Here is an 18,686-nt window from a genome sequence, read left to right as displayed (position 1 = left end):
CTAGGTATCTTACTGTTTTTGGTATAGTTGTACATGGGATTGTTTTCTTAATTTGTCTTTCTGCTGTTTCATTACTGGTGTATAGAAATGCAACAGATTTCTGTATACTAATTTTGTAATCTACTGAATTTGTTTATTAGTTCTTGTGGTTTGTGGTAGACTCTTTAAGGTTTCTATGTATATAGCCTCATGTCATCTGCAAAAAGTGAGAATTTTACTTTTTCCTTACCAATTTGGATGCCTTTTATTCTTTTTGTTTTCTGATTGCTGTGGTTAGGACTTCCAGTACTATGTTGAGTAAAAACGGTGAGAGTTCCCAGATGTCCATCAACAGATGAATGGATAAAGAAGTTGTGGTATATAACTACAATGGAATATTATGCAGCCATCAAAATTTGAAATCTTGCCATTTGCAATGACGTGAATGGAACTAGAGGGTTCTTATGCTAAGCAAAATAAGTCAGTCAGAGAAAGACAATTATCATATGATCTCACTGATATGTGGGATTTAAGAAACAAGGCAGAAGATCATAGGGAAAGATAGGAAAAAATGAAACAAGATGAAACCAGAGAGGGAGACAAACCATTAGAGACTCTTAATCTTAGGAAATAGACTGAGGGCTGCTGGAGGGGAGGGGGGTGGAGGGTTAGGGTAACTGGTGATGGACATTGAGGAGGGTGTATGTCATAATGAGCACTAGGTATTATATAAGACTGATTAATCACAGACCTGTACTCCCTGAAACAAATAATACATTATATGTTAATTGATTACATTTAAATTAAGAAAAGTGGTGAGAGTGAATATCTTTGTCTTGTTCCTGACCTTAGGGGAAAGACCTTCAGTTTTTCCCCATTGAGGATGATATTATTTGTGGGTTTATCATATATGGCCTTTATTATGTTGAGGTGTGTTCCCTTTAAACCTACTTTGTTGTGGGTTTTTATTATGTATGGATGTTGTACTTTGTGCAATGCTTTTTAATGCATATATGGAAATGATCGTATGGTTCTTATCCTTTCTCTTATTCATGTGATTTGTCAGATTGATTGATTTGCAAATAGTGAACCACCCTTGCAGCCCAGGAGTAAATCCCGCTTGATTGTGGTTAAATGATTTTTTTAATATATTGTTGGATTCAGTTTGCTAGTGTTTTGTTGAGGATTTTTATGTTTATGTTCGTTAGAGATACTGGCCAGTAGTTCTCTTTTTTTGTGTGTGGTTTCTTTATCTGGTTTTGTATCAGGGTAATGCTGGCCTCATAGAATGAATTTGGAAGTTTTCCCTTCTCTACTATTTTTTGGAATTAATTGAGAATAATGGAATAGGTATTAAATTTTCTTTAAATTTTGGTAGAATTCTCCTGTGAAGTCATCTGGTATTGGACTTTTGTTTGTTGAGAGTTTTTTGATTACTGACTCAATTTTTTTCCTGGTAACCAGTCTGTTCAAATTTTCTATTTCATCCTGTTTCAGTTTTGGTAGGTTATATTTTTAGGAATTTATCCATTTCTTCTAAGCATATAATATATCATAATATTTTCTTGTACTTGTATTAGTGTGGTATTATTTCCCTTCTCTCATTTGTGATTTTATTTATTTGGGTCTTTTCTCCTTTTTTCTTGATGAGTCTGGCTACAATTTATCAGTTTTATTGTATGTTTTATTCCCCCCACAGAACCCAAATCCTGGTTTCATAAATCTTTTTTTTTTTTTTAAGTTTTTGTATCATTTATTTCTGCTCTAATCTTAATTATTTTCTTCTTTCTGCTGGTTTTAGATTTTTTTTTTTTCCTAGCTCCTTTAGGTGGAAGGTTAGGTTGTTCAAGATTTTTCTTGCTTCTCGAGATAGACCTGTATTGGTATAAACTTCCCTCTTAGGATTGCTTCTGCTGCATCCCAAAGGTTTTTAACCTTTGAGTTTTCTAAAGATTTTATTTACTTACTTATTTATTGGAGAGAGCGAGCGAGTGAGCATGAGAGCACAGGCAGGGGGAGTGACAGGCAGAGGCAGAGGGAGAAGCAGACTCCCCACTGAGCAAGGAGCCCAATGCAGGACTTGATCCCAGGACCCTGAGATCATGCATGACCTGAGTCAAAGGCAGACATTTAACCAGCTGAGCCATCTGGGCGTCTGAACCTTTGTGTTTTAATTTTTATTTGTACTTTTTTATTTATTTCTGTTTGGTCCATTCGTTGTTTAGTAGCATATTACTTAACCTTCATGTATTTGTGGTTTTTTCAGATTTTTTCTTGTGATTGACTTCTAGTTTCATTACATTGTGGTCAGAAAAAATGCATGGTATGACTTTGATCTTCTTTAATTTGTTGAGGCATGTTTTGTTGCCTAATATGTGGTCTAATCTGAAAAATGTTCCTTGTGCACTTGAAAAAGAATGTGTTTTCTGCTGTTTTAGGATGGTATGTTCTGTATATGTCTGTTAAATCCGTATGTTCCAGTGTGTTCTTTAAAACCATTTTTTCAATGTTGATTTTCTGTTTAGATGATCTGTCCATCAATGTAAGTGGGGTGTTAATGTCCCTTACTATTTTATTATTGCCCATTAGTTCCTTTATATTTGTTGTTAACTGTTTTATTTTTTTGGGTGCTCCCACATTGGGTGCACAAATATTTACAGTTGTTATATCTTCTTGTTAGATTGTTCCCTTTATTATTATATAGTGTCCTTTGTCTCTTGTTAAAGTCTTTGTTTTAAGGTTTCCTTTTGTCTCATATAAGTATTCCTACTTTGTCTTTCTTTTGATATCCATTTGCATGATAGGTGTTTCTCCATCCCCTCACTTTTAATTGGCAAGTGTCTTTAGGTCTGAAATGAGTCTTTTGTAGGCAGCATATAGATGAGTATTGGGTTTTTTCATCCACTCTGTCAGCCCATGTCTTTGATTGAAATGTTTAATCCATTTACACTCTTAGTAATTATTGATAGTGTATATTTATTGTCATTTTATTACTTGTTTTATGGTTATTTCTAAAGATCTTCCCTGATGCTTTCTTACCTTTCTGTCTTTCATGGTTTGCAGGTTTTCTTTGGTGATACATTTGGATCCTTTGCATATTTATTAATGGTTTTTGCTTTGTAGTTACCATTGGTTTTGTATATAACATTTTCTGCATATCACAGTCTATATCGATTTGATGGTCATTTAAGTTTGAACCCATTCTTACTCCACTCATTTTAGGTATATGGTGCCATATTTTACATACTTTTATTCTGTGAATTCCTTGTTTGATGTTTTACAGAAATACTCATTTTTACTGCTTTTGTGTTTCCTACCTTCATACTGTGATTTTTCATCTTTCCTTTCCACTTAAAGAGCCCCCTGTAATATTTCATGGAGGGCTGGTTTAGTGGTCATAAATTCCTTTAGTTTTTGTTTGTCTGGGAAACTCTTTCTCTCTCCTACTCTTCTGAATGTTAGCCTTGCTGGATAAGAATATTCATGGCTGCAGATTTTTCCCATTCAGCACTTTGAATATATCATGCCACTCCTTTCCAGCTCAGAAAGTTTCTGCTGAAAAATCCCCTGATAACTTATTGGGGTTTCCTTTGTGTGTAGCTGTTTTCTTTTCTCTTGCTCCTTTTAATATTTTTCCTTTATCACTATATTTTGCCATTTTAATGACAATAATATGTCTTGATGTGGATCTGCTTTTATTGATTTTGTTGAGGTTTCTCTGTGCCTCCTGGATCTGCATATCTGTTTCCTTCTCCAGCTTAGGAAAATTTTCAGCTATTATTTCTTCAAATAAATTCTCTGCTCTTTCCTCTCTCTTCTTCTGAGGCTCCTATGATACTGTTATTATGTTTCACGGATTCACTGAGTTCCCTATTCTTGTTTTGCATAATTCTTTTTTCTCTTTGTTCACCTTGATTACTTTCCACTGCTCTGTCTTCTAGGTCATTAATTCATTCCTTTGCTTCTTCCAGCCTGCTGTTCATTCCACCAAGTGTGTTTCTCATTTTATTTATTGAGCCCTCTGTCTCTGTGTTATTCCTTATCCCTGTGTAAATGGTCTCAGTGATGTTCTCCACTCTCTCAAGTCCAGTGAATATCCTTATGATTACTGCTTTAAATTCTCCATTAGACATGTTATTTATATCTGTTTTGCTTGTATATCTGGCCATGGCCTTGTCCTTTTTTCATCTGGGAGAAATTCCCCTGTCTTTTCATTTTGTGTAAGTCTCTATGCTTGTTTCTGTGTTAGGAAAGTCAGGGTGTTTCCTTTTCTTGAATGTAATGCTTTATGAAGAAGACATCCTGGAGTGACTTGCTGTGTAGTGTTCCCTGTTCCCCAGGGCCTGGCGCTTCCAGGAGTGTCTCCAGTGTGTGTTGCATATGCTCTGCTGTTGTGTTGTCACCACTTTATCCTTCAGGCTGGTCATCTGCAGAGGCTCTCTTTGCCTGCTCTGGGCCTTGTTTGATTCCTGGCCTGAATGTGGTGTGCTTTAACTAGGTGTTCTCTGGTCTGCTTGTGGAATGAGACCTTTCATCACCTCCTTCAGGACCAAGGCCATGCAAAATGCCCCGGTTGGGAGACAGGATGTGGGCAGGGCTTTGGGACTTTCTTTTGGGGGTGGGGTGGGGGCCTGCTGTGCTGGAACTGAGGCAAGTTAGACCCAGAAGGGTAGTTCCACAGAGTATGGGGTTTGGGGTTTGGTTTAAGTAAGTTAGGTAGCAAGTGTTTGTGCTTCACTGGTTCCTGCAGGTTGCTCTGTGTTTATGCTTAGGGGTGGGGAATGGAAATGGTGCCTGCCAGTTCCTTTATTCCCAGAGGGGTCTCTCTGTGAATGTTGTCTCTGGTGGGATAAGCTTCTGAGATGAGCAAGTAACCTCCTCATTGTGTGCCCTAGGCACTCTTCAGATCACTGTTTTAATGCTGTACATTCACAGGCTGTTTGCCCTGCTTTTCTCCAGGAGCAGCCCCAGTGCCTGTAAGTTCTCCCATAGCCAAGCATGGTGACCTTTAAAACTCCTGGCTTTAAGCCCTGTTGGTTGCAAGAGCTCATGGAATTTGGGCTCTCTCAAGTTCTAAGCCAATTGCTCTTGGGATTTGTCTTCCCTTTGCACTCCCCTATATATTAGTCTGTCTCTTGCCTTCTTCTGTGACCACAATTCCCTCCCCACCTCTGTGGCTGCTATCTTTATCTCTCCCATTCAGCATCACTGCACTCCTGGCCTCTTTGATGTGGCTTCTTCTCTGTCTTTAGTTGTGGGGTTTGTTCTTCTGGTCTTCAGATCAATTTCTGGGGAATTTTGGATGATTTGATAGCATCTAGTTGTATTCGTGGTATGAGGTGAGCCTAGGGTCCTCATACTCAGCCACCATTTTCCACTTCATGGAGCTACTTGAGATGGTCATGATTTTTATCCTTCATTTGGTTAATGCAGTATATTACATTAATTGATATATGAATATTGAACCAGCCTTGCATCCCTGGAGTAAATCCCACTTGGTCATGGTGAGTGATCCTTAATGTATTTTTGAATTCAATTTGCTAATATTTTGTTGAGGATGTTTGCATGTATGTTCATCAGGGATATTGGCCTGTAGTTTTCTTTTTTGCAGTGTTCTTGTCTGGTTTTGGCATCAGGATAATGCTGGCCTCATAGAATACATTTGGAAACCACCTTTTCTGCTTTTTAGGATAGTTTAAGAATAGGTATTAACTGTATTTTCTTTTAAAGGTTTGTTTTATTTACTTATTTTAGGGAAGGAGAGCTCAAGCAGGGGGAGGGGCGAGGGAGAGGGAGAGAGAATCCTCATGCAGACTCCCTGCTGAGCACACAGCTCAATGTGGGGCTCAATCTCAGGATCCCGAGATAATGACCTGAGCCAAAATCAAGAGTTGACCACTTAACTGACTCAGCCACCCAGGTCCCTTTCCCCCCAACTCTTTTTAAATTGTTTGATAAAATTAACCTGTGAATCCATCTGGCCATGGACTCTTGTTTTTTGGGAGTTTTTGGCTTACTGGTTCATTTTTGTTCCTAGTAATTTGAATGTTCAGGTTTTCTATCTCTTCCTGATTTTGTTTTAGAATATTCTAGGAATTTATCCATTTCTTCTCCATTATCCACTTTGTTGGCATATAATTTTTTGTAGTAGTCTCTTATAATTCCTGTATTTCTGTGGTGTTGGTAGTTATTTCTTTTCTTTCCTTGTAAATTATATGTATTCAGGTTCTCTTTTTTCCCTTTATTGGCTTAAGGTTTATCAATTTTCTTTATCTTTTCAAAGAAGCAGCTCTTGGTTTCATTGATCTTTTTTGGGTTTTTATTTGTTTGTTTTTGTCTCTATTTCATTTATTTCTTCTCTGGGCTTTATTTTTCTTTCCTTCTACTAAATTTGAGCTTTGTTTCTCTTTTTCTAATTCATTTGGTGTAAGGTTAGATTGTTTAAGATTTTTCTTGTTTCTTGAGGTAGGCCTCTATCACTATAAATTTACTGTTGGAACTGCTTTTGCTGCATCCCAAAGATTTTAGACCATAATATTTCTATTTTAATTCATCTCTATGTATTTTTTTTATTTCCTCTTTGATTTGTTGTCTGACCCATTCATTGTTTTGTAGCATGTTATTTAGCTTCTGCATGTTAGTGCTTTTCTATTTTTTTTTTTCCCTTGTGATTGGTTTCTAGTTTCATACCATTGTGGTTAGAAAAGATGCATGATATGACTTTAGTCTTTTTAAATTTATTAAGATTTGTTACTTAACATGTGATTCTGGAGAATTACATGTGCATTTGAAGAGAACGTGTTTCCTGTTGTTTTTGAATTGAAGGTTGGTTATATTAAGTTCATGTGGTCTAATGTGTTGTTTAGAGATACTTTTTCTATATTGGTTTTCTGCCTGGATGATCTCTTCACTTATGTAAATGGAATGTTAAATTCCTCTACTATTACTGTATTTCTTTTAGTTTTTCTCTTTATGTCTGTTAATATTTGCTTTCTGTATTTAGGTACTCCAATGTTGGTTTCATAGATATTTTCAATTGTAATATTCTCTTGTTGGACTGATTCCTTTATCATTTTAGGGACATGGGACATTTCTTTGTCTCATGCTACAGTCTGGTTTAAATTCTATTTTGTTGGTAACAAGTATTGCTACCCTGGCTTTTTTTTTTTTTTTTTTTTTTCTTCCCTTTGAATGCACTATTTTTTCTGTCCTCTTAACTTTCAGTCTGTATGTGTCTTTAGACCTAATGTCTCTTGTAGGCAGCATATATGTGGTTCCTATTTTTTTCCCCCTTCAATCTGCCTTCCTATGTCTTTTGATTGAAGTATTTAGACCATGTACATATAAAGAAATTATCTATAGGTATGTACTTACTAAGTTTTGTTAATTTTTTTCTTATTTTTGTGGTTCTCTGTTTGTTCTTTTCTTACCCTCTTTCCATGTGATTGATGGTTTTCTTTAGTGTTATGCTTTCTTTTTGTGTGTGTGTATCTATTACAGGCTTTGCATTTGTGGTTACCATGAGGTTTGTATTATAACATCCTAAATATATATAGTAGTCTATAGTAAGTTGATAGTCACTTAAGTTCAAACACATTCTAAAAGAAATTTTTTTATTTCCTCTGTGTTTTATGTATGTGTTATCATATTTGACATTAACAGTTTTCTTACTTTGAATTATGGCCTTCTCTTTTTCACTTAAAGAAGTACCTTTAACATTTCTTGTAAGGCTGGGTTAGTAGTGATGAATTCCTTTAACTTCTGTTTTTCTGGGAAACCCTGTATCTGTCTTTCAGTTCTGAATGATAATCTTGCTGGATAGAGTATTCTTGGTTGTAGGTTTTTTCTTTTCATCACTTTGTTATATCATGGCACTCCCTTCTGGCTGCAGGGTTTTTGGTGAAACATCAGCTTAAAGCCTTATTTGATTTCCATTGTTCATAACTATATGCTTCTCTCTTGCTGCTTTTAAAATTACCTCTTTAATCTTTGACATTTTAATTATTATGTGTCATGGTGTGGCTCTCCTTGGGTTCAGCTTGTTTGGAACTCTGTGCTTCCTGAATCTGGGTGTGCGTTTCCTTCCCTAGGTTAGGGAAGTTTTCAGCTATTATTTCTTCAAATAATTTTTCTGCTCCTTTGTGTGTGTGTCTCTCTCTCTCCTTATTCTGGCACCCCTAATATGAATGTTTTTGTTTGCTTGATGTTATCTAAGAGATATCTTAATTCTGTTTGCTTTGTTTTGCTTTTCTTTGCTTTTTTTGCTTTTTAGTTTGGGTGCTTTACATTACCCAGTCTGCCAGATAGCTTATCTGTTCTGCGTATTTTAGTGTTGATTCCCCCTAGTATATTTTTTATTTTACTTACATTCTTCAATTCTGATTGGAAAAAATATTTTCTTTGTCTGTGTTGATGTTATAAGTGAGTTCATCCACTCTTCTGTCTAGTCTGGTGAGGATCTTTATGATCATTTCTTTAAAGTCTTTATTAGGCATATTTCTTAACTCTTTTTTATTTAGTTTTTTTTTTTTTTTTTTTTTTTTTTTACTTTTTTGTCTTGTTCTGTCATTTGGAACATATTCCTCTGTCTCCTTGTATTGCTTGACTTTCTGTGTTTGTTTCTGTGAATTAGGCAGAATAGCTACTTCTAACATTTAAGGAATGGTCTTGTGTATATCATCCTTTGTGTAGACTGTGTATACTTGCTAACTTAGGTTGGTTGGCAAGCTGTGACTGGCATGGACTGGGTCTGTCCTGCTGAGATGGCAGGAGCTGAAGTTGGTGTGAGCCAGGGTGGTCCCAGGGCTCTCTGTGCAGAGGATGCTGTAGCAGAAAAGCTGAAACTGAAGTTAGTATTAAGCCAGGGAGTCCTGGGCTCTCTTCATTGGGGGCACTGTGATAGGATAGCTGAAGCTAAAGTGGGTATCCTGGAGTCCTCAGTGGAGGGGTACCCAGGCAAGGTGTCTGGAACCAAGACAAAGTGCACGTTGGTTCCAGGGCACTTGTTTTATGTGACGCCCTGGTGAGGCAGCTGGAGCTGAATTGAGCATGGGTTGGGGAGTTCTGGGGCACTCTGGATAGGGCATGATCTGGCAGGGTGGCTGGTTGTGAGGTGGGGCATGGATGGGTAAGGTCCTAAAGTGCTCTGCATAAGGGTGTCCCTGTAAGACATCTGTAGCTGAAATGGTTGTGGGCCATGATGCTCAGGAAAAGCTGGAGCCAATGCAGGTAGTGCTGTGTGCCAGGGTTGCCTGTGCAGGTTGTCTGGAGCCAAAGTGGTGCAGGCCTGGAATGTTCTAGGGTGCTTTGGCCTGTGTCTTCTAGGTGAGATGGCTGGAGCTGTGGTGTGTGCTGGACAGTAGTGTCCTGATGTGCACGGTGCTGAGGCCACCTTAGTGGGATGGCTTGGGCTGGTGTGGGCCAGAGGCTCAGGGCTTGCTGAGGTAGTAGGCTGCCTAGGGTGCGTAGACTCTTGTTCATGTCCATGTTATTGAGGTGGAGGGGAAAGTAAACTATAGTGCTTGCTAGGCCTTCTGTCCTGGAGAAAGATGCAGTAGTTCTGCTGCCACTTGGCAGGGTTCCAGGGAAGTTCTTCCATATTCTAGTTGTCCTTTTAAACCACAGCTTCCCCACCCCTCCTCCCCCCCCCCACCCCCGCTGCCTCCGTGCCCCAGGTTATCTTGGGCTGGTATGGGCTTTGTGCCTAGGGCTTGCTCAGGCAGCAGGCCACCTGTGACATCTGGACCTTGTGCTATAAGGTGGGTCGGTGGGGAGGAATGTAAACTGGGGCACCTGCTAGCCCCTTCAGTCCGGAGAGAGTTCCAGCAACTCCCCTGCCATTTGACAGGGTTCTAGGCCTAGTTCTTTATATTCTACTTGCCCTTGTAAACTGTGGCCTTTTTTCTGTGACCCAGGACAGATGAGTCTGTTCACAGTTCCTTAATATTATCCCCCTGGCCCCAACTGGAGTTTGCAGTGTTGGAGGGGGTGATTACTTTATTAGTTAATTACTGTGTCCTGTCTCCTCTTGCCATTCTGTGTGGTCTCTATCTTTTGTTATGCAAAAGTTGTTCACTCAGACCTCAATTCTTCAGGAGGAATTGCTCTGTATATTGGTATAAATTTGTTGTGCCCATGGAGGAGGTGAGTTCTGGTGAGTTCCTGCATTGCCATCTTGGACCAGAATCAGCTCCTCCCCCCAAATTTTAAACATATGTCAGGAACCCCATTTCTGGAAATTCTGCTATGTGTATAATAGAGTCAAGAAAATGTGGAAATACTTTAGAAAGAAAAGTTTTCAGTGATTCAGTGTTCATTGCTTCATTAAGTAATGAAGTATTACTTCATTAAGTATGTACCAGATCCTATTAGTCATGGGAGGTACAATGGTGAGAAAAACAGAAATAAATGAGTCCTAGTTTCTTGGAGCTCACAGACTAATGGGGTTAGGGTGGAGGGCAAGCACACCTTAAACAATCACACACATACAATATTGCAGCTGAGAGGAGCACTGCAAGAATGAGAAGTTCTTATTACTACTGAACCATCCTACTGGGGAATTTGACCTATTGTGGAAGTTTAGGAATGGCTTCTCTGAGGCAGGGATGGTTGAACTAAAATTAAACCTTCCATTCAGAAGGAACAGCATATGTAAAAATCTTTTTGGTGAGAGGGAGCATGGTGAGTCAGGGATTGAAAGGCTATGATTCCTGGAATGCAGAACAAAGGGGAGGGGTTGGTGAGAGTAGAGGCTGTAAATCTAGTCTACAGATCTTTGAGCCCATGTTAAATGTTTTGCACTTTATCCTAAGAGCCACTGAAGGATTATAAGTAGAAACGTGATGCATTTTGAAAAGCTGAAGCTGGCTTTAGTATGGAGGAAAGAAAAAGAAAATAGTGCAAGAAGACCTACATTTGGGGTAGTCCAAGTGAGAGATAATAGAAGGTTGAATTTAGAGGTAGTGGGAATCGAAATGGAGGTAAGTGGTCAGTGTTGAAAATCATCACTACTTGGCAGTGGATTGAATATAGGAAACAGATGCATTTCTGATTTATAAACCTGGATGAGTGATGGTGTTCACAGAAACTATTGAGTAAAGCCAAGTTTTGTGGAGGGAGGGAAGGGAAAATCACGAGTTTAATTTTAAACATGCTGAAGGAGACATCAAGTACACATAAATCAGGAGCTCCAAGGGGAAATGTGGACAAGAGATACACTATAGATCATCTCTGTATAAATGGTAATTAAAGGAATGGAAGAGATTGCCCATGTAGAGAGTTTAGGGTGAGAATGTGATGATGATATTTCCAGATACTTGGATACTACTTACCATGTGCGAGGCACTGTTCTAAGTGTGAACGTAGGATGAAGACTTGAGTAACATTGGCATTTCCTCATCTGTTTGAGATAGATGAGCTTGCAAGAGAATAGTGAGAAGAACTAGTCAGAGTGGTAGGTAGGAAATGAGGAGAATATTGTGGAAAGCCACTGAAGCCACTGAAAGAGCATTTTCTTGAAGGAGGGATTCCTGAATATCAGTGTGCTAAACATGTTAAGTAAGGGGCAAAAAGATGGATTAGTTATATGGAAATGATTGGTTACTTAGAATTATTTTTCTGGATTGATAGGTGCAGAATCCAAAAACAAGTGGTGAAGGAAATTGAAATTTTGTGTTTACTTCACATTAAATGCAGAGATTACTTCCAGAACAGTCAGTATCCAGAATATAAAGTGAAAAGTCAATCAGGAAGAATAACCCAGTAGGAAAAGGTGCAAAAGGCACAAAACAGGCATTTTATGGAAGAGGAAACACATAGTCAATGTATGTTGAATGTATGTTGAAACTAATAAAGGATGTACGACTCAAGTCCAAAGTGAGACTTCTTTTGACAGTTGAGTAGCAAAAATTAATGAGTCGATAATACTAAGTGATAGAGCAGGACTTCTCAAACTTTAATTTGAATCACTTAAAGATCTTTGAAAAATGTATATTCTGGGTTAGCAGATCTGGAGTGGGGCTTGATATACTGGCTTTCTAACAAAGGTCTGAGTGATGCCTATGCTGATGCTCTGTGGACCGTAATTTCAGTTGCAAAGTTGTAAAGGATAGAAGTCAGAAGCCCCTCTTAAATATGATGTGCTGAGATGAGTATTAATTGGTACACAGTTTGAGAACTAGATAGACATTACTAGTAAAGTTGAACACACACACACGTACCCTATAGCCCTATTGTTGATCCAAAAAGAACTGTTGCATATGTACACATATATGTAGCAGAAGCTGTCAGACCTCCATCTTATCACTTTAGAATCCTTTACCCTATTTGTGCATATTGGTCCTGGTATGCTTTCATTCCCAGTAGTCACCACCTTTTTCTCTTCGTTGACAGGCTGTCCTAGCACTGCCAGAACATTCTTTGCCTGCCTGCCCAAAACGTTAGAAGTGCCTGGGAGTTTATGTTCCTAGGGTAATGCCCACTAGGGAGTTAGTGTTTCCATTTTGTTCAGATAAATACCCAAAGGTAGAATTGCTGATTCATGTTGTAGTGCTATTTTAAGTTTTTTGAAGAACCTCCTCTTGTTTACTGTATTGGCTGCACCAATTTATATTCCCACCAGCAGTGCACAGGCTTTCCTTTTCTCCGTATCTTCACCAACACTTGTTATTTCTTGGGTTTTTTGTTTGTTTGTTTTGTTTTTGATAATAGCCATTTGGACAGGTATGAGATGGTATCTCCTTTAGTTTTGATTTGCATTTCCCTCATGATTAGTCATATTGAGCACCTTTTCAGGTACATGTTGATCATCTGTATGTTTTTTTTGGAAACGTATCTATTCAGGTTCTCTGCCCATTTTTTAATCAGATTGTTTGGTTTTTCTAACTATTGAGTTGCATGGGTTTCTTTAATGTAAGTTTTTTATGTTTTTTATATATATATATATATATATATATATAAAATCAGATATATTACTTGCAAGTATTTCCTTCTATTTGGTAGCTTGCCTTATCATTTTGCTGATGGCTTCCTTCGCTGTGCAGAAGATTTTTAGCAGTCCTACTTGCTTAGTTTTGCTTTTATTGCCTTTGATTTTGGTGTGAGATCCAAAAAATCATCAAGGACAAACGTCAAGGAGCTTACCACCTGTGCTTTTTTCTAGCAGTTTTATGATTTCAGGTCTTACATTCAGGTCTCCAATCCTGAGTTAATTTTTGTATATGGTGTAAGATAGTGATCCAGTTTCTTTTTCTTTTTTTTTTTTTTTGCCTGTGGCTATCTGATTTTCTCAACACCGTTTGTTGAAGATACTGTCCTTTCCCTGTTGTATTTATTGGCTCCTTTGTCAAAAATTAATTGACCATATTTGTGTGTTTTCATTTCTGTGTTTCTTTTTGGGTTCTCAGTAATGTTTCATTGAACTTTGTGTCTGTTTTTGCACTGGTATAATACTGTTTTGATTACTGTACCTTTGTGGTCAGGGAGCACGATGCCTTTAGGTTTGTTCTTCTTTTTCAAGATTGCTTTGGCTACTTGGGGTCTATTATGGTTCTGTACTAATTTTAAGATTGTTCTGTTTCTGGGGAAAAATGCCACTGGAATTTTAATAGGGATTGTATTGAATTTGCAGATTGCTTTGGGTAGTGTGGACATTTTAACAGTCCACTGGAGAGAGAGATCTTTCCAGATCTTTAAAGAATTATTGGAAACTAGGTCAAGCTAATATTGCTACCAGGGGATCTGAGACCCCATAATGATTCTCATGTGAATATGGGGGGCATGTGGAAGCCAGGTGATAAATGGAGTCCTGGCTCAAGTCTGTCTCGCAGCTGTGCTCACTGTATCTCTAGACTCACTGTGTGGTCATTTTCCCTGTTCCTGAATGTGTAATCAGCATGGATATATTTAGTAAATGGCAACACCATCATGTTTAACCTATGGAATAAGAACCCTTATAGTAGGAAAGGACAGGTGGAAACTACTGGGACTGTTGCACAAAAATGTAAATCAGAAGCAATAACGTATCCCCACTGAATGGTAGAGGTTAATGTTAGTCTTAAAGACTTAATGGTTGAGGGTGGCGATTCCTGTCATACTCCCATTTAATTAATGAGATTTCCCCCACAGACGACTGATGGTAGGTGATGATGAACTGTTACACATTTAACCAAGCAATTTCCTGACCACAGTTGCTATATCAGATAAGATGTTCTTACTAGAGTAGAGCAACATGGTCTGTGGCACTTCATATGCGGGTATTGATAATAGAGAATGAACACCTTCTCTGACTATCAGGAAGGGGGATCAGAAGCAGTTCACACACACTTAGAATGGACAAAAGTACACATTTTTGATCATGCCCTAGAGATATATTGACTCCACTTCCCTCTGTTACAGTGTTGTCCAAAGGGACTTTGATTGTCTGGAAATTCAGCAGAACTTCATGATCCACTATATTAAGGACAACATGTTTGTTGACAATGCCCTACATTCCGTTGCCCCTTTGTAGTTTTATTGCATCTGTCTGGCAAATCATAAATTTACATGAACAGCTCTTGGCTTTCTCTGTGCTAATAGTGGAAGAGCTAAAGGCTGTATTAGGAAATCATGTAAAATGAAAAATTGGCTTTATGCGAAATTCATGACTGTCAGCCTCAGATGGTGTTTTTATTTTTTCTGTAGAGATTGTGAGACACTCTACCCTCACCTCCAAGAGGGACATTGGAGTTTGAGGAGAGTAGAGGTTTGAATCTGTCATCATGGAGAATGAGAAAGTGAGATGTTTAGAGGACGGTAGTATAATTGCCAGATAGTGTTGAGGGCCATGTGCGAATATTATCTGCTACAAAGTTGAGGCATGGAGTATTCTATAATTATGTTTTTTCCCATTCTCATTTTTGGAGGATTTTCTGGAGTTAATAATTGCTTTGTTTTATATTTGTTTAGTTTAAGATATATCCATTAAGATTCTATCCCTTAAACTTTTTATTTGACAGAGAGACCGCAAGAGAAGGAACACATGCAGGGGGAGTGGGAGAGGGATAAGCAGGCGCCCTGCTGAGCAGGGAGCCTGATGAGGACTTGATCCCAGGATCCTGGGATCATGACCTGAGCCGAAGGCAGACACTTAACCATTGGGCCACCCAGGCTTCCCTCGATCCCCTAAACTTTTTAACAGAACTCTAAAACTCCTCTCTATAGCATGATCTTCAGTTGTTTGAGGTACCTTCCTAGTGCCTCCCTGTCTTGTCCCACTCTCAATAAAAATTCCAACAGTTTTTTTTTTTTACAAACATAGAAACTGATAAGCTGATTTTAAAATTTATAAGGAAATGTGAACACCCTAGATTAGTCAAAGCAGTTTTATATAAGGTGAGCAAATTTGGAGAAATTACTACCTCATTTCAAGATTAATTACAATGCAACTGTAATCAAGACAGTGTGGTATTACTGAAAAGATGGATATATAATATAGATCAGTGGAACTGAAAAAAGAACCCAGGAGTGAATCCACTCAAGAATGGTCAGTTGATTTTTTTTTTTTTTTTAAGATTTTATTTATTTGACAGAGAGACAGTGAGAGAGGGGACACAAGTAATGGGAGAGGGAGAAGCAGGCCTCACACTGAACAGGGAGCTGGATGCGGGGCTTGATCCCAGGATCCTGGAATCATGACCTGAGCCAAAGGCAGATGCTTAACGACTGAGCTACCCAGACACCCCTGGTCGGTTGATTTTTGATAAAGTTGCCTAATCTTTTGAATGAAGAAGGGAAAGTCTTCCAGCAAATAGTGTTGTAACATCTTATAGTCATATAGAAAAATGAACCTTGACCCTGACTTCACACCATATATAAAAGTTAATTTGAAATGCACAAGATGTAAATATAAAAACTAGAATTGTAAAAGTTCTAGAAGAAAATACAGAAATAAAACTTTGTGACCTTGAGGTAGTCAGAGATTAGTTAGGACACAAAAGGCAAAAATTCATACAGAAAAAAAAATAAATTGGATTTTATCAATTTTTGCGCCTTGGAAGATACTGTTAGGAAAATGAAAGGTAGGTCAGAGACTAGGAGAAACTATTTGCTATATATATATATATATATATATATATATATATATATATATATGAAAAAGGACTTATTTTCAGAATATGTAATAAGCTGTTAAAACTAAAAATAAGACAACCAAATAAAAAGTGGCCAAAAGATTTGATCAGACATTTCATAAAAGAAGTTATATGAATGACTGTAAGTACCTGAAAAGTTGCTCAGTAGCTTAAGTGATCCGGGAAATCTGAATTAAAACCATATTGAGGGGCGCCTGGGTGGCTCAGGTGATAAAGCCTCTGCCTTCAGCTCAGGTCATGGTTCCAGTGTCTGGGATCGAGCCCTGCATCAGGCTCCCTGGTTGGTGGGAAGCCTGCTTCTCCCATTCCCCCTGCTTGTGTTCCCTCTTGCTGTCTCTCTCTCTCTGTGTCAAATAAATAAATAAATAAATAAAATCTTGAAAAACCCATTTTGAAGCACAATGAGGTATCACTATATATGTATTAGAACAGTAAAATGAAAAAGACTGATAATACAGAGTATACAGAACAACCACAACTTTCATATGTGGCTAATGGGAATGTTAAATGTTGAAAAACTGTATTACCTAATTTTTAAAAAAGATTTATTTATTTTAGGGAGAGAGTGCACGCATGAGTGGGGGAGAGGGGGGAGATAGAGGGGAGAGAGGGGGAGAGAGAATCTCCGTGGGGGCTGGATCCCACAACCACAAGACCATGACCTGAGCCGAAACCAAGAGTTGGACACTTAACCAACTGAGCCACCCAGGTGTCCCATGAAAAGCTATTAGTAGAATCTTAAAAAGTTAAACATACACATACTTTACAACTCAGCCATTTTACTCCCAGATACTTTCCCAATATAATTAAAATATATGTCCACATAAAGATTTGTACATTATTGTTCATAGCAGCCTTATTTATAGTACCCAAATTATAAGCACTATATATACATTAATAAGAGAATGGATAAACAATAAGTGGTGTGCATATAACAGAATACTGCTCAGTAGCTCAAAGAATCAACTACTGATACTCATGGGTGAATTGCAAAATAAGCTGAGTGAAATAGAGCCCGAAGAGGACATCTAGTTATATAAAATCCTAGAAAATCTAGTTATATAAAATCCTAGAAAATATAAACTCATCTCAAATGACAGATAGCATCGGAGTAATTGCCCGGGCCTGAGGGTAGATGGAGGGATGGACCACAAAGAGGCACCAGAAAACTTCTAAGGGTGATGGAAATATTTTGTGTCTTGATCATAGTGACAGTTTTATGGGTATGTATATTTTCAGAATTAATTAAATTATACACTTTAAATGAATGACTTATACTTCAATAAAGTTGATAAAAGAGAAAGGGAGGATGGTAGTTTGGGGAGTAAATGTATGAATTTTGGATGAGAGGGCAACTTGGGGCACACTCTTTGGAGAACAGAATTTACTTCTGTTTCATGAGAGGCTCGATGTACTCTTAATAGTCCTGCAGTAGTGTGTCATGTACGTCTTCTAGTATGACATTTGCCAGAACAATCAAAATGGTTAGTTTTTAATTAAAAGCCTCTAAATTGTCTTCCAACAGTAAAGTCTCTTTTATTTTAGTTTGAAGAGAAGCGTTTCGTATTAATTTCGTCCTCAGAAAGCTGGGCTGTCAAGGCTTCAAATAAACGGTGCTGATGTGGTGTTCAGAATATATCCTGAAGAGGCTGTTTCTTCCTTCCTGAGAGTGGTGGAAATCTATGCTCTATCTTTAAATTATTTTAGCTAACATATTCATCTAAGTATCTGTGGGAAATTAATACCTACAGTGCTCACCAGGAGTGTAATAGGAATCATTTGTGTTTTGAGTGATATCTTATAGGTGTTTTGAGTGATATCTTATACTAACTTCTCACCTGCTAAAAGGGTATCATGTCACTAATTTGTAGTCCCTTTTCATAAGCGTTAAGCCGTGGCCCCAGCAGAGGGTTTCATATCTTTACACTGAGATTATTGGAAAAATAAAGCTTTTGAGGCCAGAAAGCCCTGGGTTCACTTTCTAACTGAAAATAGTTGACCAATTTTGGCAAATGACATTCCTCCTTTCAGCCTGTTTCCTCACCTATAAAAGATATTAACAGTTCCTAGAATTGCTGTAAGGATTAGCAGCATTAAACGTACCAGTGCAGTGCCTGACACATAGTAGGTGCTTACTAAGTTTTATTTCCATTCCTCCTGATAGGATTTCTGGTGCTTTTGGTGCAACTAGTGTATTGTATCTGGAGTTCTTCCGGTTCCGAAGCATTATGTTTTGTACTTCAGTATTTTCCACTATTACTGATGTACCTTCTCAGCCTTATTTTTCAAGTCCTGTTTTTCAAATTTATCTATTCCTCTTGATCTGAAACATATGGGTTATGAGCAATATGATTTTTGGTTTATTTACAAAATGTAAACCTTGACCTCTATCCCTGAGCATAACTTAGTGAAAGCTTATTCTGAAATCAGTGTCTACTGTGCCTTTTGCATTCTTTACATCACTTTATTCCCTTTGGTTAAGCGGTCAGTTAGAAGTAAATATTTATGCCTTTAGGTCATCAGGGAACTGGCAAGCCATTATGCAACTTTCCCGTGGTTTCTCAGAGTCTGATTCGTTTT

General features: G+C 38.0%; 1 protein-coding gene across 3 annotated transcripts in view; it reads left to right on the top strand.

The window, feature by feature from the left end:
* Positions 1-18,686, top strand: part of CBR4 (carbonyl reductase 4) — a 68,109-nt gene that overhangs the window by 28,326 nt on the left and 21,097 nt on the right. The window lies entirely within an intron of this gene.

The sequence above is a fragment of the Lontra canadensis genome, unplaced genomic scaffold (assembly GCF_010015895.1).
Source record: "Lontra canadensis isolate GAN:19392208 unplaced genomic scaffold, GSC_riverotter_1.0 scaffold10, whole genome shotgun sequence".
NCBI classification, from domain to species: Eukaryota; Metazoa; Chordata; class Mammalia; order Carnivora; family Mustelidae; genus Lontra; species Lontra canadensis.
Note: the sequence above shows the minus strand (reverse complement) of the source record. Positions and strands in the feature narration are given on the sequence as shown.